Here is a 26,758-nt window from a genome sequence, read left to right as displayed (position 1 = left end):
TTCTATTTATTGTTAGTTCTTGTGTTTTTTCACCTAATAAAATGTTAAAACTATTATTCTATGATATAAAGATATCATTTTCTTAAACAAAGAAAACAACATGCTTACGTGAAAAAGAAAATTGAAAACAGAAAAGTGTGACTCTTCGCTGGTTTTCCTTTTTCAACGAATGCAGATTTTTAGTTTCAAACAACAGTCTGAATTTCTGCTAAACTTGAAGCCCAATTCACCCGATTGTAGTTCATACGGTTATTTTTGAAAATGTCGATTGAAAACTTTTGCACCATTTCAATTCTGAGTGTGTCCAATGTTTCAAAGCTTGTAGCTCGCTGTAAAATGCGACTATTTTGATGGAAAAAGTGTCATTTTGGAGGATTTAGTCTACTCTTTTCAAATGCGTACTTATTTTGTGTGAAGGTTCTACAGGAATTCCAGAAATCGATCGTTTTGTCAGATTTTTTTTTGCTCATTTTCCGTATATCTACCATAACTCGGTTACGGTTAAGGATTGAACACGATAATGGGTGGTTCTATGCTCCGCTTGGGCTCTTCTATCACCCCCTTTCGTATGGCAGATTCGATCAAACTCACCCTGTATATTACAGTTGACCCTCGTTTTACGTGGGTTTATTTTACGCGGTTCTGATTATACGCGGGTTAAGATTTGACAGCTTTATTTTATTTGAGTTTTGAATTAACGCGGATGCGGCAATACAAACAGATAAAATTTTCCCCTCTGTTAAAATTTAAACTCCTGAGATTGCAGACCACACGTAATGAACTGCATTTTGGCCTGCTAATAATCGAGCTTGGGCCACTGGAGACAGTTTCATGCGATTGGTTCCAGAGCTCTTGCCAGAAGTAAAATTATTAAACTCACACAATTCAGAGCTCACTGGAAGAAGAGCTTTTGGAAGTGACAAAGGAGGACGAAACCAACTAATATACCGACATCGGTGACATACAACCAAAAATGTTCACATTGAAAATTTTGAGCCATTTCTTAACAATTGCAAATTATCTTTCTGATTTGTTAGTGAAAAATGATCTCGCCATAAGAAGTGACGCAAGTGACCATGAATGCGTCAATGCTCTGCAAAGAACTACTGAGAACAGTTCTTAAAGCTAAAAGACTACCACAACCAGCTTCATTTTTAACACTGAATAAATTTATCTGTTTTTTACGTATGTTGTGCATATGTATCGATACAAGTACACATTAAACTTATTATATTATTAGTCATGACTAGAGTGCCGTATTTTTTTCATTTATGGATCCTAGTCTCTATTTTAACACTACTATTAAATCTTAATGTACGCGGTTTTGATTTACGTGGCATCTCCGTGAAATGTAACCCCCCCCCCCCCCGTAAAACGAGGAGAATCTCGATTATCCAAAACTCTTTCAACCGGCACCTCGCATAACTGATGTCCGTTTCCTAGAATTTATTATTATTGTTATTATAATTATTTTGGTTTAATTATGTAGAGGGGGGGGGGGGGCTTGGTAAGTAGGCAATATTACTATGCTCAGCGGATGCAGCCAGTCCTACTACAGGCATTAAATTATCCCTTATTTTCTATCACTTCTGTTTTTTTTCTTTAACTTATGAGTAAGTTTTTTGAGCATTAAATCTGTCTAACTTTTAAAATACTGTTTAATCCGAAAGCGATCGAATCTGAAAGTAAAGAATTATTTTATTTAGTAATTATTTTTTACACCATATTTATGTCTAAAATTAAGGAACCCAACAAGTTGACTGTACACAAATAGAATGCAGGGGCGCCCACCTAAGGGGGGGGGGGAGGGGTCATTTTGAGGTGACTTTTTCCCTGCTCTGGGGGGTCTTTGCTATTTTAGGGGGAGTGCGCCCTTGCTCTTAGGGTGCTGGGCACCCCTATAGAATGACACAGTAGCATAACAAATCAATGAAACTGAAGATTAAAGCTACTTGTTGTGCATTGTTAAATTAACATTGCGTTTTCTGGTGTGTGATATTTATTGAACAAACTTATTAATTTTTATAATAATAGTAGCATCAGAGATAGTGCTAAGATTTTTTCCACGGCGTTAAAATACTCCTTGACATTTTTTAGGGTCGTGATTCATGTTGGAGGAGTGAAATAGACGAAAACAATAAAATCCATGTTATTGTTAAATTCCATAAAAATAGGTGATGACTCTCCTCCGTAGATGATGATTCTCGTTGAGAAATTGTTTAATTGAGGCAGTGGAAAGTAAAGGGATTTACGTGGGCGTTTTGAAGTTTCGAGTAAAACACGTTTAAAGTTCAAACTCTTGTAAATTTTCATTGAGTTTTTTTCAAAATATTGTTGGGTATATTCAGTAAGTTACCGCCCTATAGCAAGGGCTAAGGCAGAAAAACATGAAATACACCGCCAGCTCAGACTGAGCTGGAGGTGGAAAACCTCTTAAGAAAGCCAAGAGTGCCAAACAAACTGGTAGCTAATACAGAATTAGCACTGACCAGACGAGTGACCAAAGCAATGGTTCTGGCGGTAACTTACTGAATATACCTTGCCTTCAATCTTCGAGTTGAACCGAACCATTGCTTCGGTTACTCGTCTGGTCAGTGCTAATTCTATATTAGCTACCAGTTGTTTGGCACTCTTGGCTTCCTTAAGAGGTTTTCTGCCTCCAGCTCATTCACTTTCTATGCCTGGCTGATGAGTGCTAATAAGCACGAAACTGCAATCCTTGGCTGGAATTGACTGAGCTGGCGGTGCATTTCATGTAATGTTGGGTAGTTGCACCACTGTTACCATCACGCAGCAGAGAAGAATTTCTCATACCATTTGCACTGGTTATCTCCAATTTTTAAATTTTGGCACTTACATCTCTATGCCTTTCATTGCCTCAACTCAATTAAATGTTTCGGTACTTTTCCGTTAAAAGTACGTCACTTGGTTTGGCGACTTGTTTACTTGGCGACAATAGACAAACTGCTTAAAGCGATTGGCAATATCTACAGGTATATAGAAACCCTATAATTTTGAAATTGAAGCTGTTGAATGCCACTAACTACAAAAGTTTTAGTTTGCAATAGTGATAAATGAATTAAATTCGCCAAAAAATAAATCAGTACGCCAAGTTACGTGCCTTTTCCGGAAACGTTCTAATGTTTTCGGGTTTACACTATTATGTGAAATATTCAACAACACTAAGCGGAGAAAAAACCAGCTAAGGATTATATCATCGTTTAATTTAGCATAGAACTTATTCCTCATTACATTTAAAAAGCTATTTATTCTACTGGCAGTGCAAAGTCGAACTTTCAAAGCGGCAAATAAATCCATCTAAATGATTTCAGCTAGCAAAGCTGATAATAAGATGCCAATAATCCTAGGTGTTTATCAAACCGTTTAAACGTTGCGTGTAGACAAGGTAAACTGCTTATTGGCGACGCACATGGGGCTCTTGTTTTGTTTGTGGTGAATTAATTGCCAGATTAGTTAAGCGAGCACCGCAGCACCTGTCCACACGACAGGAAGCAGAAATAGATGCCGAGGTCAACCAACCCTTGTCGCAACACTATATATGCATAGAGGAGAAATTAATTGATAGATAAGTTAGAGAAAAAATCGGATTTGAGGCAATGGTAAATTTGTTGAAGACGAGTTCTTCTTCAACTTATGATTATTTAACATGATAAACTCCATGTTTATAGCTCAAGACAGGAAGAGCCTAGAAAGAAAATTGAATTTCAAAAACAAGAAATAAAACAATTTGTTATTCCTTGTTATTGATTTGTTTACAGAAAGCAAACCAAGTAACAGAGAAATAATCCTTGTTGTTTTAAGATCTGTAACTGTTGTCAGTCACGTTTTTCTTGCTAACATTGGCTGTTTTAGGGTTTCGTTTTGCTTAACTTACTTCATTAAGGTATGTAATTAAAAAAATATATTTAGTCATCAGTTTTTTTCCTTAAAATATTTATATTTTTTTAAAACCTAAATCCGACAGAAAGAAATTCTGGCAAAAATTAATCAATTGCATTCAGTAAGTTCATGTTTATTTCGATCATATTTTAATGTTTTTTTCTACCAACAGCTGGTATTTTTACAATTCCTGCTATTTATCCAGTATCTCCGCATATTTATATATGTTATTCAAATCTTGCCACTCTCACCCACTTAAGGATTCTTTTGAAATTTGGAATGCACTTCATATCCGATAACTATGCAATATTCCATAATCAAATTAATAACTATTAATTATAGTTCAATATATAGCTAACTTTAGTTCATTCCAATTTTAATCGACATTTTTTGCATAAATCCTGTAATATGAGTTCTAAAAAATGCTCACATATATTAGAATAAATTATCCATAGAAACCATTGAGAAGGAATAGATGGAGAGAGTGCAACCCTACTATCCCGATACGGCAACAGTACCATGTGACTTGGGGAGCAATTTCGAGTTGACCGTAACCGTTGAAGAAGTTTTCATTAGCTGAAGCCATGCATGATAACAACCTTTAACTGTAGAAGGGAAAAATTAGATTTATACTAATAGTGCAGTATTCTGGCGTTGTAAACTGTGAGGAAAAAGTCACACCAGGAGGTCCAGTAACTTTTCCCTAGCATGTACGAATGTTTTTTACTTCTAAATAAAGAAAAAATAACATTTATATGCATTCAACGAGTACATATTCCACAGTTGCCTATAATTTTTAAATTTTTGTACTTATTTTACCTATAAAAGTTATAAAACATTTATATCTTGAGTGCAAATAACATTTTAGTTCCATAAAAACGATTTTTACTTAACTTGTAATTATTTTAACAGCTCTTAAGCATTTTGTGTACATTTGCTTTGTTGGCGAGTATCTTCTCGCCAAGCTCCTGTGAACAGCAGATGCGCAAGAATAAAGATTTGCTATTTTTATGCTTCAATTTAAATACTAGTATGCCTGCGTATGAAATCATTTCAAAACATTGATTACAATACATATGAATCCATAAATTTTCAGTCAATAACAGAACACTTTAAACTATTTGTACATGCCCGTCATTTCAAAGAATAAACATCAAAATACATGAAAAATGCAATTACATTATATTTTAAAATCCGGAAAGAAGTGGGGAGAGGGAATTTGAATGATAGGCCCGTATTTGTATCCGTTATTTATTTATTTATTTATTATTATGCGGTAAAGGAGTTGGAGCCAGAGTTGCTCTGATTTGTAGCCCCGACTTCATAATAAGCGCCGTCGCGTCGTCTGAAAAATATTTAATGCCAAAAGAGCGATTGCGTGCCAAAACGCAACAACTTCCCAGTCAAACAAGTCACCTGACCTGGGAAACATTGGATCCCAAGCCTATTTCACTGAGACATTTGCTATGGCTCCCTCCATTAGTATTCCTTCTCAATGATAGAAACCACTGATTTTTCTGCATCAGATAAAATATGTTCCAATGTTCCAAGGTAATTAGAACGTGAATTATATTTATTTTTAACTAATTTCATGCTAAAATGTAAGTAAGCCTTTGACTAAATATTCAATGTCGATCACGGTTATTGTTGAACAATGCTTTTATTGAAACTTGTATTAAATCTTTCAGATTAGCATTATCTCCAGCTTTTTTAAAGCACGATAAATATTCGCAATTCCAGAGCTCGAATACGCTACCTTGAGGTGATTGATGATACTAAAGAAAAACGTAAAACATTCTATTTCACGTGTTTTCTTTCAGGTAAATTACAGGCTTCAGACAGTTTGTGGTGTAATGTAATTTCAGAAGAATAGAAAAGAAAACTTCCCACAAACACGATGAAAAATTACTGTCATTCACTAAGCGTCAAAGCAAGCTATACGTTACGGCATTTGTTTGTTTTACCTTTTTCATCCGCCATTAGACTGACTGCAGCGCCCCCTATAGTTTATTGGAGTTGCGAATAGTTTCCACACAAACTTGACCTAAGTAAGAATTGACTCAAAATTTTTTTTTCCACATATTACTTATTTAATTAAGATTGATCTCTCATTCCTAACTTTTATTGTATCAGAAGCAACAATGGGTAAAAATTTCATTTCTTAATACAAAGTGATCCAAATGTTTAAAAAAATAGAAGGAGACTAAGATAGCGTGTTTGTATCCAGCCTGATTATGCTTCTATCGCAAAGAAATCAAATACCAGCTATGATCTAAATAAAATGTTCAAACCCTGGAATGTCTATCCTGGAATAACCATCCTCCAAGAAACTCCACCTCTCCAAACCGAAATGTAAATTAAAGCAACGGCTCCTCTGAGAATCGACTAAAATCTGATAGGAGAGAAAGAGTTGAGGACGCCCTGAAGACCCATTGCCTAGGTGCCCAGGGATTTGGCGCGTATGAGGGCCACCTTTCTTCAATCATGCCCTTGGGAATGCTGCAGAAAGTATTTTGTGGAGGAAGCTTCTCTAGCCCAAGGATTGGAGAAGCTGGAAGTTGAGTTCGCGCATAAACAAGCTTGATGAAGTTATTGACTAACTTTGAAAATTAGACATAACATTTTAGAGCGAAGTTTTGGTGTGAGCGAATGTCAATCTTTACTAAGAACCAATATTAATTATTTGTTGTAATAAAATATTTCCATTTAGAACCTTTTTTCACAAACATTTAGATTATTCATTTAGTAACATGAGTATTAATGTAATAAAGTATTACTCTATGCCAGTAGCGCCACTATAAGGGGCGAGGGCGGGGGGGGGGGCAGTCCGCCCTGGGTACCACTCGTCTGGGGGGGGGGAGCACACCCTAAGTGAAATTGCAAATTTTTGTAAAATGTAAAGCTAAAATGCATTTTTAAGACTACAAACTTGAAAATTTTCCAGGGAGAGGGGGGATGACGCCCCAAATTACCGTCCCGGGTGACACTTATGCTAGGTACGCCACTGTCTATGCACTTAAAAGGTCGTAGATGTGGCTTATGAGGTACTTCACAATGCTTTTGGCCCTATTTAATTCAACATTTTAAATAATTAGTTAATTAATATATTTTTCTTTGCTTATTTCTTATTTTACATTTGTTTGAGTACGGCCAAGTCAACAATATCAACAAAAATAAGTCTTGAAATTGTCCATTAAGTCTAACAATTTCATAAAATGTAAATGCCCACTGCAATAAAATAATGCAATAATTGCTAGCAATGATATAGGTCACGCTCGACGGCCTGGTGCAAGGGAAAGACCTAGATCTCAAGGGGGTGAAAATTGAGCTTTTTTTTTTTCAAGCGCACCTTTTGAAATTCTTTCATGTAATGCTCAAGCTATTGGCGTAAGCGGTAAAGTTTTTACTGCTCGCGCGATCTCGCTGATCATACCTACTTTTCCAGTTCATCCGCCATCTCTCTATAGAACCAAATATATAAGTTTTTTTAATTTCACTTTTGCTTCTGTTGACTACGCAGATGAATGCTAGTTAGATCCTGGGCCCGATTTATAAATTTCAGGACAGTTGGCCAGACACATCAGTATCGAGAAAAGTGCTGTAGAGGTACAACCGCACATTTTTTATGTTATTGCATCTGTTACAAGCTGAGGAACACTTCAAGTGAACCTTTGGGTACTAAGCAAATTACTAGATAAAAAAAAATAATGTTTTGGATGTTAAATCCGTTACACAACCCTGGGATTTTGAACATCCCAACAAACATATTAAAATCGTACTGCTGACCCGTGCGAAGCATTCGCGCGCTATAGAAGGAATTCGAAATCTCGGTTTAATTTTTTTTTTTTATGGCAGCAGAAATGTGACTGCTTTCGTTGATAGCAGGGAAACAATTTTTTAAATTATATCTTACTTTTGTACATGCAGTATTTTGATATAGTATTGAAGGAAGTTATGGAGTAACCACAAAAACACCTTTGAGAAATAATATATGCTATACTGCCGTGCAAAGCACAGAAGTTGAATCTGCACTTTTTGTCAAAATCGAGTTATTGTCGCCAGGTGGTTCTTTGTCATTAAATTTACTCTGACGATGCAATGTTATATGGTCATTTGTCGAAAAAGATTTAAAAAAAAAAAAAAAAAAATCTGAAAAAGTTTCATCTGAATTAAATACATGGAGACACACAACTTTAAAAGGGAATTTCTCATTTTGAACTCAGCAGCAGATACCACTTTTGCGCATAGCACGGCAGTATACACTCAATCAATGTATAATATAGCAACCAGTGGCGGATACAGCCGGCGGGCAACCGGGCATTTTCCCGGTGGGTCGGTCATGCTTGGGGCCGCTCAACTTACAGCAAAGTCTTTCGGGCCTGTCTACTAAAAGCAAAATGTAAATTTTGCGCGCAAGTGTTTAGAATAACGCAAATTCGCAAAACACAGCTTCAGCTCCTCTTTACGCATGGGCTAAAGCTTGCGAGTGAAGGGAGAGAGGGCCTTCACCAAGAAAAGGGGGGGGGGGGGGGAGGATTTCTGAAATGGGGCTACCCAGGGCCTGATTACCACACAGGCTGTCTAGGCCTAGGCCTGGGGCCCCATGTTCTTTTAAAGAATTATGCATAGCATTGCAACGATATGAAAGATACATGTATTTTTAAAAAAATAAAAAAATATGACTTATTAAGTAGAAAAAAAAAACTTCCTTAAAAGGGAATTTTCCATCATTCTGCCAGTGACGAATTTACTTGGTCACGATTATGAGGGGGCCCAAGGGGATTCATAAATGCATATAAGTGATTTATATATAGTTGTGTGATTAGACGAAGAGGCCTCCAAAAGTGCATTCGTGGTTTAAAAATGTAAATCTAACACTGCATAGTCTTCAGGGAGCCTCCAAATTAATCTGGGTCTAGGGCCTCACTTTTAGTTATTCGGGCCCTGGGGCTGCCAATATATTTTTAGTGGTATAATAAAATATAAATGAATAAATTTTAAAAAAAGGGAAATCTTAGGTCGTAAAATGTTAAAATACTTTTGGTCTCTTTGACGCTTTTATTTATAAATGACAATTCACAATTGCTATAAAATGCAACTTACAACAAGGGCCGACGTGAGGTCATGTCAGCTTAGTTGGTGAATAGGGGTTCGGCTCGGAATTGAACTCATGCAGAGGGTAAAAAACCCTAATGGTGAAAGGTGTAGAAGGGGACCTGTGACAAAATTGACCTATGTCATTTTTTTGCCGGATCCGCTTCTGCTCTTGGCGAACATGTTTATAACAATTGGAATAAAAGTGACAAAATATTTTTTCTTAAAATTATTTTAAAGAAAAATGCAATCTTAAAATACCATTGAGGAGCATGAAAGACTCTACATTATTAAGATTATCAAATCAAAGGCCAAATGCCGCCGAAATGTGAGTTTAAAACATTTTTTGACGAAACATAAAGTATTGTGTACGCTGTACAAACGCACGGTTTCGGGCCCCTAGGTTTAATAAAATAAGTTAAAAAAATAAGTTGATAAAAACCAATGTCGAAAGAATTCCGGTGGTCTCCAGAACCTCCCCTCCCTCCCTCTCCTAATATCATCGAAGATCGTGTAAAATTTAAATTTTTGGGCTTTAATTTTGAATTGCTTCATAAGAGAACCATTGCTTCATAAGCCGAATCCACTCCCGCCATAACATGGAATTCCAGTTTCGAAAATTTGCTGGAGGAACTCGAACCTCTCCCATTTCTTTTAACATTCCCAAAGATGGTCTAAAACTGTGTTTTTAAATTAACAGTATCAAAAATCTTCCGGGAAAGAGCCCCGTCTCCTCCTCTCTCTCAGCATCATCAATGAAGAACGTTTTAAATCTCCTTTTTAGTGCTTCAATTCCGAAAATTTTCTGAGGTGAGCGTCGTGAAAACTCCTTTTCCTAACATCACTGAAGGTCAGCAAAAAATTTCGTTTTTGGAACTTAACTTTCGAGTAACTGTCGGTGCTCTGGTCTTAACCAAAAAAAGGCTTTTAAGACTTTAATTTGAAAATTTTCTGGTGGGGCCTCGGAATCTATCTCGACTTAAAATCACCAAAGATCTTCTAAAACTGCGTTTTCAGAGCTAATATTTTTTAAAAAATTTCAGAGGAGAGTCCTCGGAACCGCTCTTCATACCATATACTCGAAGATAATTTAAAATTCTGTGTTTGGATTTCCACATCCGAAAAATTGCAGCAGGAGAAACCCTGAACCTACGCTCCCCTAACATCACCAAATATTCTCTAAAATTGAGTTTTTAAGGCTACAATTTCGAAAATGTTCGAAAAAAAACCTCCGGACTCCATATTTCAGACTCAATGTTAATCTTTCCATTAAGTTTATGTTGCTAATACTTTAATGACTCCCAGAAGCCAGAAAGCTAAGTCCACTCCCTCTCTCTCTCTTTCTATTGATACATGCGTCTGAAAAAAAATGAGGGGCTGCCAAACTCGTATCTGACCTCCCCACCAGGTTTTTGACCTCGCATCGAGTCTGGGGGTCGTCAGGGTATGGCAGTATAAAAAAGGAAACGTTTATGACAGGTCCCAGTAATGCAAGTTTGTGTCAAGGGACCCATCACGTTCTAAGACGGCCCTAGTCTCACCCATGAACATCGCTAAATCAGTTTCATAAAACAGGGCAATTAAGTTACTTATGATGACTGCAGAAAAGGACGCATTAGCCAAGCAGTGTTATCATTACGGAAATATTCAATCAAGTTCCGGACATTATAAAAATACTTGAATGGACAATTACAATCACAATTTTCCCCGAAAATATTGTTTAGCTAATACTGTATCAATTTGTTCACCGTTAAAGCTCAAAAGTGTTCCTATCTGTTAAATTTTGTTTAAATAAAACATATTTAGTTGTTAAGAATAATTTCCTCACATTTAAGTGATATCCCAATCGTTAGGTAAAATTTACTATACGATCTATATGGGGCCGCTACATCTCTTAATGCCAGGGCCGATTTTTTCAACCAATCCGCCACTGATAGCAACCAAATAAATTAAAATCTAAATCTCTAATACTTTTTTAAACGTTAAACTGCGATTTACCATGCTCAAATCAATATCTTGTTTCTTGATTTGGACAAAAACAGAGCTGTAGCTAAACATTCCGCAATGAGTTTAAATTATATGTTCACGGAAATTTTTATCAGAATAAAATGAGTCATGAAAATGAAATTCTCCGGCCCATGGAGAACGGATATTCGAACTCACTCTTCGCATTATTACCACGACGCTTTAACTAAGTCAACGGGTCTCCATTTTGGAGGCTATGCTTTAAAGCAATGCGTAATTTAAAAAAAAAATCGGTTTTTCGAATAAAACAACCGAAATGTGGACTGTCGCTTTATTTTTCGCCGAAAGCGGCGAAAAAATTCTTTTAAATAATGCCTTAAACTGTGAAGTTTTGATAAAGTATTAAGGGAATTATGGCGCTGTCACAAAACAACACTTTTCAGAAACAATATATATGATTTTATTGTAATTTCTATAATATGGTCTATAATTGTTTAATCAAAACAATAACCGAATACTTGGCGTATTATGGTTCCGTTTGTACAATCGTAATTTAAAATTATTACTTAAGTAAATGTGATTTTTTTTAACTCTACTAATTTGATCCGGGTAAACCGAAGGTCCGGAAAAACGAGGTTTTACTGTATATCAAGATTTGCGAAAACTTGTCCAGTAAATTTTGTTTAAATGGATGGCAGGAATATGCGTCTATATTGTCCATAAGCGATGCAAACTGCAATAGTTTCTAAATTTTGAATAATTTATATTTAACTGAGAAATATTTGTATAATTAATGACATTATTTGCATTTAAACTTCAACCAAAAAGCGATCTTGAATAAGAATAGAATCATGATAGCACGAGTGCGATGTTTTTAATCGAAGTATTTCATTTTTTGCAGTGTTTCGGAAATAATTAATGTAGAATAAATTTTTTGCTGATAATATTACGATTTTCGTGTTATACAGGGTGTCCGAAATGTCCTCGACACATTTTAAAATTCAAAGAAAAGCAAAAGATTATTGTATGAGTATTCGATTTGCGCCGAAGTTCTTGACGGGTTCAAAATGTTTTTATGACATCGTAACAAAAAAAAAAAAAATGTAATAACAAATAACTTAATGTGATATTTTATTAATCTGAAAGCACAAAGCAATATACATTTCCTAACTAGTATTCAATTTGTGCACCTTAGTGGATATAGAATGAACTTGAGTGGACGGTTTAGATGTGGTTCGAGCAAACCTACGGTGCACAAGTTGAACTCTGGTAATGAAAAGCATTGCTTTCTGCTTAAAAAATGATAAAACACCTCACATTACGTTTGGTTTTCTTACTGTAACAATACAGCCTTCACATTAAGTTATTTATAATTACACTTGTTTCCTTTCTTTTTTTGTTACAATGTCATAAAAAATTTTTGAACCTGTGAAGTATCATGCGCCAACAGCATATTCATGAACCATTTGTTGTCTTTCTATGAATTTCTAAAATGTGCCAAGGACTTTTCGGCCACCCTGTATAACTTATTCAATATTGGTATTTTATACCTAATTTATAAAATGAATTTTTTACTTAGAGGGACACATATCTCCCACGGGACTTAAAGGGTTAACTACGTCAGTACTAAATATTCACGCTCGATCAGATCTATCCCCCAGTTAGCTTTTCCAACTATTCATCACGTGCACGCATCCCGAATCCTCTACATATCGCGTATAGATCGTCTGCGAATTAAAACGCGCCATTCTCTTCCAAAACTGCACCTATACTTGATGAGAACGTACGCATTGAGGAGGCCAGTGGGACACATCGCTAAATTTCTCGGGGACGCGATGGATGTAGAGGGTAGGATTATCTCGTAGCCATCTCCATTTCCCTGGATGCAATTCGGGATGTTGAATGGAATTTGGGAATTTGGTGAACATTTCTCTCCCGGTGCTCTTGGTGGAAGAATTCTGTGCTGTGAAATTGGACCAGCGAGCATCAGTGTTAAGATGGATTAAATGCTTCAAGAGGAATTAGCAGCTTTTAATTTTGTTCAGCCAAATGTCGGGGTTTAGCTTCTAACGAAGGAAGTGCCGGAGCCTTGTAGTTCACGGAACTTATTTTAGTACGCAGCTGTTTTAGAGCCATGAATTTTGCGGTAGAGAAAGGGAATTTGCGATCTCCCCCCCCCCCCAAAGCAGTATATTTTTTAAATAATAACTTTTCTTTTTTGCTTCTGTTAAGATTCTGATGTCAAAACTTTATGAATGTGTGCGTGGGGGGGGGGAGACCGCACAAATTATTTGTATTCGATGTGATATAAAATAAAATTTCAACATGTCTACGTAGTATAAAATGAAGTCTCCGAAAAGCGTCTGTGTGTTTGAATGCACAAAACTCGAGAACCAACCGGTCGATTTCGCGAAATTTTCGCAATTTATTTCTTTAAGTCCGGAAAAAGTTTGCAGACCGGTTTGAGAAAAAAATTCAATGAATACATAGTTCTTTTTTATTCCAATGTATGCCCAATTTTCACATAAGTTCTCGAATATGGGGGTGAAAAATTACTTGCACACATAAATATTATGTACCGTTGGAAAGAGCAGAAGTCTCTGCGCTCTGCGCAATTTGTTTCAATGCTCTGCCTTAATTTCTGCCTTAATTACGGCGGGAGTTATTTACGTTTTAGCTAGAATTTTTTTAGCCTTAGCTGAAATTTAAGCACTACTTTCTTTGTTAAATCTATCGATAAAGAAATGAAGGAATTGTCTCACAGTTTTCTTTGGCACCATTGGATAGAACGACATTTTTTACTCCAGGTCTGGCTCGACCGTCGTTCGAAGAACCAAGCTTCTATCTCCAAAAGAAAAAAAAGTTACAAGCCTTTTTAATCAAGTTCGAAAACTTTCATCTGCGTTCAAGTTGTTAACCATTTTATTTTCGCGTCTCCATGGATACGCTTTTTGAATCCATTGTTTCTTTCCATCTTTTTACTCTAATTTCTTAAACTAATTTTATTTTGTGTTTCCGTGGTTACGCTATTTAAATCTATCTTTATCATTTTAATTTCTTAGAATGATTTTCTGTCGTCATTGTTTGGAAGGGAAACTTTGCATGATGTTTTTTTTCTTTCTTTTATTTAAGCCTGATTGTTGAATATACGTCACTTGACACAATTTTAATTTTCAAGGTAGACCGGGCAAAGCCGGGCAACGCAGCTAGTTTTTTCTAAATGGACAAAATGGAAATTTTAATTCAAAAAGAAAAAAAGCATTGGAAAAAACTCAAGGTTTTAACATTCTTTCTAAATGAGCAAATTGGAAGTTTGATTTGAAACTACAGTACATCAATAGAGAATATAGTCAACCCTCGTTTATGGCGGTTAATTCGTTTTCGACTCCACCGCGATGAAAGATTCTTTATTTATACGACAAATATTTTCCTAGGGAAAACATCTAAAACTTGTTTATGACCTTTTAAATAGGCTTTTAACCTAGCTTTCTAGACCATAAAACAATACCCTTTAGTCCCCATTACATTCGAATTACTTTATACAATTGCAGAAAAGATGATAAAATGAAGCAGACGTAATAAATACCACATTGCTTTTAATCGATAATAAACTACACACATATACAGTGGCTGCCAAAAGTGTTCGTACACCTACGACTTTCAATGAAATAGGCTTTATCCATTGGTTAAAATTAATATTTCGGAACAGGTATTTAATTATAAGGTCTATGATCAATTTCAACAAAACTACATAAAATTATTTTTAAAAATATTAAAACCAAAAAGTGCCAGAAATTTTAACTCACGAAAGTCTTCGCACACTTAAAAAAATGTCTATATATTATTGAATAATCTAACTTTTTATTAAGTTATTAATTAGTAGAATATTATGCAGTATCAACAACACCTTTTAAACATCTGGGAATATATTTCATTGTTTTTTCTTTCTTTTTTTGCGTAATTTCTGAGTAAATGTTCAACCACACATGGAGTCTTACTATTTCTAGCTCTACTTTCGTTTCAAAGCCGTATTTTCGTAATCTAGCCTCCAGATATCTCTACATAGGTTAGATTAAGTTTAAATCTGGAGATTGAGGAGGTATTTTCTAAAGTTTAGGACAATTTTCGAGGCAATAGACGCAAACGTTGAAAACCATGTTCTTCTTATAGTTATTTTAATAAAAAACAAAGTTGTTTCCGATAACCAAATTTTTGGCTAAGAGTTTAAAATTGGTTTTTAAAATATTTAAATGAACAGCATGATTCATTATTTCATCAAAAAATTCCAAACTACCAAGTCCCGATTCTAATATGCACCCTCACAAAAGAACACCTTCACCGTCCTGATTAACTGATCTAAGTTCTCAAGATTTAGTTCCTCATTTTTTCTTCTATTTACAATTATGCAACAGTTCAGCCAAAAATTTTGAATTTATTTTCGTGTGTAAGTAAGACGTAATTCCAAAACGTTTTGATCTTATTTATCACTGATTTTGCGACGAAAAGCGTAAGCTTTCTGTTTTTCGCACGATCAAGAAAATTTTTGCAGGAAGAGGTCCCATTTAATCCAGCTAATCAGAGAACTTGGCGAACAATTTTAGGTGAAAATTAAATGTAAAATGTTTCATTTAACTCTGCAGAAACGTTTACAGTACTCAAATGTGTATTTTTCATACATTTTTTAACTTTAAATCTCCGATCACGCTTTGTCAACTTTGCCGGTTGACCTTTTCTTACCTTGTTTTCGTTCCGATTCCTTTCATTAATACATTTTATTAAGCACTTTACAATAGAATGGAATAAATTAACTAATTTAGAGACATTTCAAGCCAATTTACCGTTACTGTAAGGAAAAAATTCAAATTTCGAATGGTGTTTGTTGTTTTTTGCCAGCCATTTTAAAGAAATAAGCACAATATTAGGGAATAAATAAACTAAAAATTAAAGCCAAATGACTTTTAAGGGTCACCACAATGCAAAAAAAACATATGATAATTTTAATTATGAATTTATTCGAAAATATTTGAGTGTACGATGACTTTTGTGGCGCGTTTTTTGTCTGTCTCTTCGTTTTTTGACCCATTTCAAAAAGATCTGTCAATATTTTGAAAAAAGTACTGGGTTGTATTTAGAATAACATAGGCATGATGTGAAAAAATATTGGACTTCATATTCGAATTCATTTTCGCGTTATTTTGGTTTTACTAAAAAATTTCAAAGTGTACTAACACTTTTGGGAGCCACTGTATACAGTTCTTACGCAACTACAACTAGGGCTCGACCGATGGCATTTTTTGGCAGATGGACCGATGCCGATTGTTGGCCGATTGTTCAAAGCTGGCCGATTATTTTTCTCCAAATGGCCGATTGCCGATGGCCGATGGCCGATGCCGTTGGCCGATGGCAAAAAAAAAAAAAAAAAAAATCTAACAGATATAAATTGTTAAGATTGTCAGGGATTTAAAGGATCATTTATTTATTTCACTTTACTTCCTTTCTACGAATAGGGAATTTTAATCACAAAAGGAAAATCAGATTTCGACCGAAATTTTTATTTTACGATCACCCAATTTAAACTTCACAAGTTTTTTCGGCACATCTGTACATGTATATCTGTACATGTATATGTACCTAAGAACATATAGATGACCGAAATATCCTCTTGTGATTTCTACATGCGTATGAACTTGCGTCCCTTAAAAACGTTATGAAATAGTAAGTTGAAAACTCATACTTACGTAGTATGATCTAAAAGTTCGAGGACTAGCTGTATAAAACCTTAACCTGAATAGTTCACATTACCGAAGCACATCTATCTACAAAATAGTCACCTTAAACGACTATGCACTTCTGCCAATGTTCGTAAAGCTTTTAGAAGTACTCCTTTCAGTCATTTTTCGCAACCTCCTGTAAGGTCTTTTGCGCTGCTGCTTTAAGTTCATCGTGGGGAAGAAGGCGATTTTCATGTTGAGGATGCACGGTTCGATTGGTCAATACTTTGATATGACAAACAAATAACATAACGTTTCGTCGGACTTAGCTCCGTGTGACTTTTACCTGTTCTCAGCAAAAAAAGAAAGCATTAAAATGGCTTCCAGTAGTGTTTTCAAAAGTTATATGAACATTGGCAGAAGTACATAGTCCCACAAGGTGATCCTTTGAAGGTGGATGTGCTTAGGTAATGTGAACTATTCTGGGTAAGGTTTTATACATCTTGTCCCCGAACTTTTGGATCCTACTACGTACAATCTGTACAGGGTGTAGTTTTGCTTCTCCTTTTTTTAGTGCTGTATGTTGAAAGAGAAAGAAAACAATATCAAAAAGAAATAAAGAAGGAAAGATATCCACTTGATTTTTTCTTTTAATTGAACACATAACTAAGATTTCCGTAATAATGTAATAATGTATGGATTTAGGTACACTATGCATAGTTTAAAAATTTAAATTATGTTGTTTAATCATTCAAAAAATAAATAAATAAAATGAAATTGTCAACAAATTACGCAATTAAAGTGGAAAGATTGCACGTAGACATTTTTTAGTCACCAAATTAAAGAAAAAGGGTAATAGGTAAATTACAATATTAAATCATTATAGGAATATTTTTATACTTATTTAAAATTTATGAGTAGAAAAGTTTGAATTTTTCATAGAAGCTATAACAGGGACATAATTTTTTTGCTGAAAAAAGAAATATCCATGGAAAATCGAGGTTCTTAATACGCAGCTGCAATAAACAAACTCGATATTTACGCCAATTTAATAATAACTGAATACATATACTACTTGAGCTGATATGTTTGCACACATAATATTGAACAATTTGTTTAATCTTTTATGAAGCTCTATAAAAAGGTTCTAATTAAATTTTTCAATTTAACAATAATTTTCTGAAATTTAAAAAATTGCATAATAGAAAATAGTTGAAACTTTTCGATAACATATTATTAAGAATATAACATTTCTTGAGCAAAATAAATGCTCGCTAAATATTTAAGAAATGCTTGAAACGACAAAGGGGGGGGGGGGGGAGTCACCCTCTGATTTTGGAGAAACTCGCAACATTAAACGTCGGCCCCACACACAAACTTTGGCCACATTTTTTTAGTACAGAACCGATACCACCAACGCGTCGGAAGGCTTTCTGAACCTACTACAACACTTCCGAAGAAAAAATTCAGAAGAGTCTTTGATTTCCGAATTATGTCACTATTCAAAACGTCTTTAATCAATTTCTTACATTAATGTTCTAAACTTTTCCTAAACAATAGGTAAAGTTTGAAAAAAAAAAAAAAAACTCTAATTTTATGAATGGTGTTAGTTTTAAGCAATTCGGAGGTACAACTAGACCTTAATTTCTGAAACAGAAGGAAGGGGAGGAGGCTCGCAAGTGTTTTCGGAAATACAAAAAATACTCGCAAAAAATTGAGTTCAAAATAATCATAAACAATGAGCAGAAAAACCCTTTTAAAACTTGCACCCGAGTTTGTTTTGACGTGCGGTGGTGGATTTAAAATATAGCAAATGTCGCAATTGCGCGAGAGGTCCCATAACCATAGGGGCACCGTAGGAGTTACAAAAATGCTTATGATAAATGTTTTCAACTTCCATGATAGAGAAATAGGGCCCCAAAACGTATTTCGACGGGCCCCTAACTTGTAACTCCGCCTAAGTTGTACAGAAAAGAACTGCATTACTGTGATTCATATTACAAATATCGAAAAATTAAAAATTACCGTCGGTTCAACGGGAATCTAACAAAATGACACAAAAACAGTTTCGCCATCTCACATTTGTTTCCAAGTTAGTCTCCAATCCAGCAATATATCACCAAATGATCGCCCAGTCTGAGACGCTATATTAGTTTTGCATTGAAATAAGTAATTAATAACCACAAAAAATGAGTAAATAGACTTTTTAGAAGATCCGATTGAAAACAAAAAGGGAAGTGCACAACTGGAACGTACGCACACCCACCATGCGAAATTTTAACCTTCTACAGCTTACCATTTTTGAGTTATGACTTATGAGAGATACATACGTACATCCAGCCGCAAAAAAACAACGCAATAATTAACTTGTTTGGTACATGAATGCAGTATTAAAAACTCTTTCAGGGATAACTAAAATAGAAATTCATACTAAAATTTAAGTAAACAATTTTATATGAAAACTATAACTCCCTTTACTTTGCATTAAAAGTAAAACACCAAAGGTCCTTTTTTTTTCGAAAACATCGGCCAATTCCATCGGCTTTTCGATGTTTTTAAGGCCGATGGACCGATGTTTCCTGCAAGTTAGCATCGGTCGCCGATGCCGATGGCTAAATTGTTGAACCATCGGCGCCGATGCATCGGTCGAGTCCTAACTACAACTGAGCCAGTGAGAAGCAAAAGGATGTTCGTGGACATTTTCAAGTTTTGAGTAAAACGCGTAGGGGAGACCGGGGCAAGATGACTATGCTAACAATTTTCGTGGTTTATTAATTTATTTTTAAAGATAGAAAAATTAATTTTACATGAGCTATCAGAGTAGTCCTTTGTAGTATTAAATATATTGCCATTTAATTTTTCAAATAAAAATAACGAAGGATATTTTTATTTTTTCATAACCTTAACAAATCGTCATCTTGCCCCAGTACTGGGGCAAGATGACTTTGACCTAGGGGCAAGATGACAACGTTGAAAAAGGTTGAACATATTTTATGTTTTGAATATGTTACCTAGTTTTACAAATGATAACTGTGTTTTAACATCTTACTAAGTATCAAATTAAGCGTAATGCGTTGTAGAGTAATGTTCAAGTGTTAAGTTCTGCAGCTAAAAATAGACACAAATAAAAATACCATTTTCATGATTGGAACATTCCTCATGCCACCACTCTTGACTTTTACAGCTCTGGATCCATTCTCCTATTGGAGGGTCTCAAAATTCCACTTTCCAAGCAAGGCATCTTAGAACACTCTTCTTTGAATTTGTTGGAACTGCATTGCTTGGCATGAATATGGGCCCGCACTAATAGACTTGGGCCTACAGGAATTTGATCTGAGTTTTTTTTTACTCCCTTTTTAGCTTCACGAGCTTATTTTCCCTGTTTTTTTTTTTAAATATTTCTTTTTTTCCGCTTTGCTCCTTGTTCTGACATTTCTTTGACGGGTGTGCTTGTAAGAATGTTTGAGCTTCAGTTTTTGTTTTCTCGCATTGTGTTGCTTTAGGCAATGCATTGAAATCAAAAACACTAACATGCTTCTTTGGTGTATCGGAATCAGCATTTGCCATAACTTCTGCTTCGTAAGGAGGGTTTATATGTTGGTTTTCTACTCCCAAGGTCTGAGGATTAGCACTATTATTCAGTTTCAGAACCAACAAAGTCATAGTCCGCTAAACAACAAGAAAATTATGAGACTCGATACCTCATTCTTTAAACCCTTTATCGGCATTTTCAACTATAGCTGCTTTGAAGTAAGCGGTGCTCAAAAGCTTACCAATATATTTTTTCTGTGATAGTTTGTCCTTGATGAATGACCATAAAGTTGTCACATGCTTGTCTATAGTAGGTTTTTAATGGGCAGAAAAATGACGTATCAGGAGCTAGAGACGATGGGATGTGTGAAATGGCAATCCAACCATGATAATGTTTTTTCACTGCGATATAAGATAGCCTGCAAAGCTTTGTGAGATTTACGATTGTCAATAATCAGCAGAGCAGGAGATTCTTTGCTTGGTTTAATTCATTCAATTAGTCATTTGGTCAACTAGTTTATAAATAGCCCTTGGTCACCCACTTTCGAACGATACCTACCTTGATTCAATGCGTCCTTTAGCCCCAGAGGAGAAGCGCAAGGTCGCGTGGACAAACAGACAGCGTTTACAGGAATTTAATAAAGTGGACAACATAGTTAGTTTAATAAATTCCGAAACACGGGCAATAGGCAAGCTCGTCATCTTGCCCCGCGTTGCTGCCCGTCATCTTGCCCCAGACTGCCTGTTTGAACTGATTCTTCTCCATTGCCATAACAGAAGGCGATTAATTGACATATATTAATGGTAATAGGTAGTATTTAAACTAAGTTATTCATAAATACTCAAGAGACACGATATATCATATATGTATATACAGTAGAGCTTATTTACACATGCATACAAGTTATATCGTAGCAACGGTAAACAATCAGAGCTTCAGAACTAACACAAATATGGCGATTTCCGCGTCTCTATATTATTGCTGAACGAACAGCGGATACGAGAGCCAGTAGCATGCAGTTGATGCAGTTACCTAGTTTAAAACGGAAAATTTAAGGCATTCGTCATCTTGCCTTGCTCGTCATCTTGCCCCGGTCTCCCCTATAAAGATTACGTCCTAGGTAGGCTTTCATTGAATTTTTTTTTCTAAATCATGCTGTATAGCAGCAACCACCAGGGCTACTAATAGCATCTCTTGCTCCAATACAGAGGAGAGGTTCACCTAGAATGTGTACTGGTTATCTTCAAATTTTTGATTTTGCCACTTACATCCCTTTGCTTCTCACTGCCTCAACTAACCATTGAAAATAGCGCAACTTGTTCAATAATGAAAAAAGTGACATTGTCTCTCCGGTAATATTTTAAGATAATTTAAAACCCATATAATAAAATTCGTTTTTGAAAACCAGCGGTACAAGATATTGCATGTCGTGGGCTGAGCCTACGACTAGACAACTACAACAGTGGCAAAATGTTAATGTTTTACTTTTGCTGAAAATTATTGTTTGTAAGAAGACATAAGTACTTCAAATTTAAAAAAAAAAAAAAAACAGTTGTTCAAAAATACTTAAATAAAATCTTCACATCTCCCCAAAATCGCGGAAAACGTTAATTTGTTCAGTTTTCCCCGAAGCAATGTGAAAAAACTGAATTGCAGTTACCTAATTGTAGTATTCTCCCCAAAATATATATCTATGTATTAAAAAAAAGCAACACCAAGGAAATTGTGAAAGGTTCTGTGGTTGTCCCGAATTCAGGAGACCTCATAGCACCAGTAGCCATGAAATTTGGTACAAAATTACTTCAAACCACAGTATGTTGCACTTTGGAGCGTTTTTCTTCTTCCTCCATTTCAAGTTAGAATTTTTTTTTGTAATTAATGTTTTATGGTAAAATTTCACACAAATTGCCTAATTGAGGGGATAAAAGATTTCCTACAGACCTTAAAGTTTTGTTATTCCAAAGACTTTTTTTCACTGCACAAAATGAAGTTTGTTTCAATTTTCTTAATTAGTTAGAGCAGTAGATAAAGGTTTTCTACTTTAGCAAAAGCAATAGGCTAAACTAAGTTCTAGTTCGAAACTAAAGAGAAAAGTTTTGTCGGTGACCACGAGTTTGATTTTCGACTTTTCGAACGTACAAACTGCCGCTTTGCTATGTTCAGAAGCCCCTTAGCACCTATAGCTGTGAAATTTGTTGCAAGTTAGTCTGGACCACAGGAAGAATGAATGCTCTTCAAAGCATTAAAAAAAAGAGAAAAAAAAATCGTTTTGTGTTATGCGTATTTTAATGAAGTTCTTCTTTCTTCGAGTGGGAGTTGAATTTTACCACTTTTTTGTTTCCAGTGGGGCTGTGTAAGAGACCATTTGGCTTTTACCAGACATAGTGCGCTCGCTCCCCGATAAGGCATCCGTCTTTCATGTGCCACCATTACAGCGCTGATGATGCATGACACAAGTAGTTTTTAACGCCCAATTTCCACCAGATGGAGGCACCTGGGTTCTCTTCGATGCAAAACTGCACTTGGAACTTAATTTTGCCGAGAGAATTCAAAACCAAACGAATACCCTAGGGATCTTCTACATGCCGCATAATCATACGAAATTTTACCATTGTTCAAACTATAATAAGCTGTTTACTTAAATTCATCTTTCTACTGGAGAAGGAGCTGGGTTTTCTTTCATTCTAATCGTAAAGCGTATTTTAATCTGATTCTTCATAGCAGACGAATTAAATCTTTGCGAACGAAATAAGATTCGGAGCTGGTGAACGTCAACGAGCCCCCTAGTATCTTTACTAATAATAAAGCGAAAAGTTTGGATGTCTGGATCTCTCGCTGTCAGGATCTCTGTGACGAGCATAGCGCCGAGACCGTTCGGCCGATTTTTATGAAATTTGGCATAGAATTATTTTGTAGCATGAGGGTGTGCACCTCAAAGCGATTTTTCGAAAATTCGATTTCGTTCTTTTTTTATTTCAATTTTAAGAACATTTTCCCAAGCAAAATTATCATAAGATGGACGAGTAAATTACCAAGTTATCATAACGTGGAACCGTAACATGAGCAAGTCAATTGGTGAGAAATTCAAAGACCTTTTATTTTTCTACTACGGGCAAAGCCTTGCGGGTACCACTAGTAAAAAATATTAGCCACAATTTTCTCTTTCTAATGCAAGCACAAGCCCATCTACATTTCATAACTCCATATTCCTAGTGTCCATTATCCAACCAAAGTCAGCGCTCCTACACGTACTCAAGTCCACGGCCCCCGAGGAATGCTTCCCTCTCGCAGAACTCCATCTTCTCAGTCCCGCACGTGAATTAAAGCAACGACACCTGAGAGATTCAAGTTAAACCCGACGGAAAGGAAAGAGTTGCGAGATCTCGGGGGAACCATTGTTTAAGATCTAAGGGCCGTGGTGCGTTATGGGAATGATCCGGGCTGGCTACCTTAACTTTTACGAGGCCATTGGGGATTTCGTGGAGATTTCGTTTTGTGGTGTGTTGAGGTGAGATCGGGTATCCCTTGGAATGGACTTGGAGGGGAGTTGAGAAGACGAGCTCCTGCTGAGGCGACAATCCGTTAGAGTTGAGTGGATGGCTGCAGAATCGATTAAGTTTTGACTACAAGCCAGTTAAGTTTTATGGAGCACACACTCTGCAGCCGAGTATTAGTTGATATTGATTGTATTTCCTGCTTCAAGTAGGACTGAAGAGATGTGTCACTTCACGTGTCGAGAAGATGTGATTGCTAGAGGGCTTGTAATTAAGAGACACAGCGAGTCTCATGATAAGGTATGTTGATAAAGTATGCTAATGAGAAGCGTTTCGAATGATTTTTTTCCCTTACTAAAAGGAATTATTACTATTGATTATGTACTAGTCCATACTGAAGAAAAATGCCGAAGACTACTGAAATAGAACACAAGTAATATACTCACTGCAATAAATCAATAAATTTAAAAGATATTTCACGCCACGTCTCGAGAAGATGTGATTGCTTAAGGGCGTGTTATTAAGAGACACAGCGAGTCTCATGGCAAAGGTTTGTTGATAAATCATACTTTAGAGAAGTTTTTGGAATGATTTTTTCCCTTTACTAAATGGAATTACCACGTTTAATCATGTATTAGTCCATACTGAAGAGAAATGCTGAAGAGTACTGAAATAGAATGAAAGTAATATACTCACTGCAATAAAACAATGAATGAAGAGTTATTATACATCACGTATCAAGAAGATGTGATTATTTAAGGTTTTGTTCGTAAGAGCTGCTGTGTGCCTCTATTCAAAAGGTTATAATAAATCATACTGATCAAACGAAAAGTTCTTGCCAAAAGGAGTTACATTAAACTCCCGATTATGCGCGGATTAGGGTGGCACGGTAACCGCGGATAAGCGAATTCTGCGAGTAATCCTCAAAATAGGTAAAAAAACAATACTAATGCATGCAAACAGCTCTTAAAAAGCAATGACATTCCCATACACATTTAAATTTTATATCACCGACAAAAACTATAGCACAGCATTAAAAGATTTATGCCGAATTGTAACAAACCCTAATTAATTGATGGCAAATAAATGATACCTACTGTTTACTTTCTACTTAAAGATACAATTTTTTGAGAAAAATAAATCCTACAGAAATACAACAACTTAACTAAAGGATTTCAAGATAAATTCACCCACTCACCAGTTCGTCTTAGTTTTATTGAATACGGTTAAAAATAATTGCGATTTTTTTATAGTTAGTGATTACCTATTTAGAAAATACGTTGTATTTTAAACTGGTGGTACCCGCACGGCTTTGCCCGTAGTTGACAATGAAAAGGTCATTTGGTTCGCCTGTACGTTTACAAATAATGGATGAAGAATTTCTTGCCAATTTGCTATGTTATTTGCTTGCCCATGTTACGGTTACACGTTACGATAATTCGGTAATTTACTTGTTTGCGTTGTGATAATTTGCTTGGTAAAATTTTCTTAAAATTGGAATTAAAAAAAATTGAATTTTCAAAAAATTGCTTCAAGGTGCACACTTCCATGCTATAAACTAATTCTGTGCCAAATTTCATGAAAATCGGCCTAGCTGTTTAGGCACTATGAGCGTCACAGGGATCCTGACAGACAGAGATCCAGACAGAGAGAGATCCAGAGAGACTTTCAGCTTTACTATTAGTAAAGAAGAAGGTATTAAATAATTTCTGTCACAAGCAAGAAAAATTTATTTTTGCTCAGAGAAAAGTGGGGGGAAAAAACCAACTTTGGAGGACCAAATGGCAGCACATGTTTCGGGATTATACAAAAATCACTTTTCAAAACAAAACTTGAGTTTTTGCATGAAGTAATCAAATAAAAGTTGCTATTAGTGCATTCGTCATCGTTATTTTCATTAGAAATACTCATTGTTTTCGGTCAATTTTAGATGTTTTAACTAATTTCAACTATAATTGCTTTTTTCTTTTAAATTGGAAAAAATAGTCAAGATAGTTAAAAATGCCGAACAGTACTTCATTAGATACAAGCAATATTAATTTAAAAAAAAGAAAGTTCCTATGCCTAATAATAATAAGTATTAGGGATCTATGTAGTAAAAAAATTAGTAACTCTTTATTTCACCGTAGGATGGTGACCTACCCTAACATTTATATTGCTTCAAAAATTTCAGATACATTTTAATAAAAGCGTTGTTCAACAATGACCTATCAACAATGCACTTTCAATTAAAGGATCACCTGTATTTTAGCAGAAAATTGGTTTACAAAATATAATTCACGTTCTAATTACCTTGGAAAATTGGAACATATTGTATGCAAAATGTATTCAACAAATTGTTATGCAATTGTTTACGCAAATGTGTGCAACAAATATGTTGGAACAAATTATATGCAAAAAAAAAAAAAAAAGAGGTTTCTATGAATTCTACTTTGTGTGAGCATTTTTTCGTCCTGACATTAGAGGATTTATGTAAAAATGTTGATTAAAATTGTAAAAACTAATAATTAATGGTTAATTAATTAATAACCATTAAAAAATATTGCATTGTCATCGGGTCTGAGGATAAAGCATCCGATCATTTCAAAATAATCCGGTAGTGTAGTGTGAACTAATTGTAGAAATCGAAAAAGAATGGGATAATTTAATTGAACGATTTTTTGCGGCTATCAGTTAACGCGTATAAGAAATGTTTGTGTACAATGGGGTCGTTTCCAAAATTTTAAAAGTATTTTTTTCTGAAAGAACATGCTTAAAAACATAGGATCTAACTTTTAAAATTATTTGTTTAAGTTTAATGTTAAAAAAAAAAATACTTTAATCGGCGCGCTTTCATTGTTTACGCTTCTTGCCAATGACATCAAAAATGATGAAATGCCATTCTGTGTTGCCATTCACAGAGCAAAATATTTAATTCACATCTTTACTGACGTGTATTGGCAACGATATGATTGATAACAAGCATAGAGCGCACAGTTTTAATTCGCTTCTTGATTATCATAACGTGGAAACGCTGTACAAAGATGCGCCAAATATCATTTGTGACGTCATCAAGACCACGC

This window comes from Uloborus diversus, chromosome 9, assembly GCF_026930045.1.
Source record: "Uloborus diversus isolate 005 chromosome 9, Udiv.v.3.1, whole genome shotgun sequence".
Classification (NCBI taxonomy): domain Eukaryota; kingdom Metazoa; phylum Arthropoda; class Arachnida; order Araneae; family Uloboridae; genus Uloborus; species Uloborus diversus.
This window is presented reverse-complemented; position numbering follows the sequence as displayed.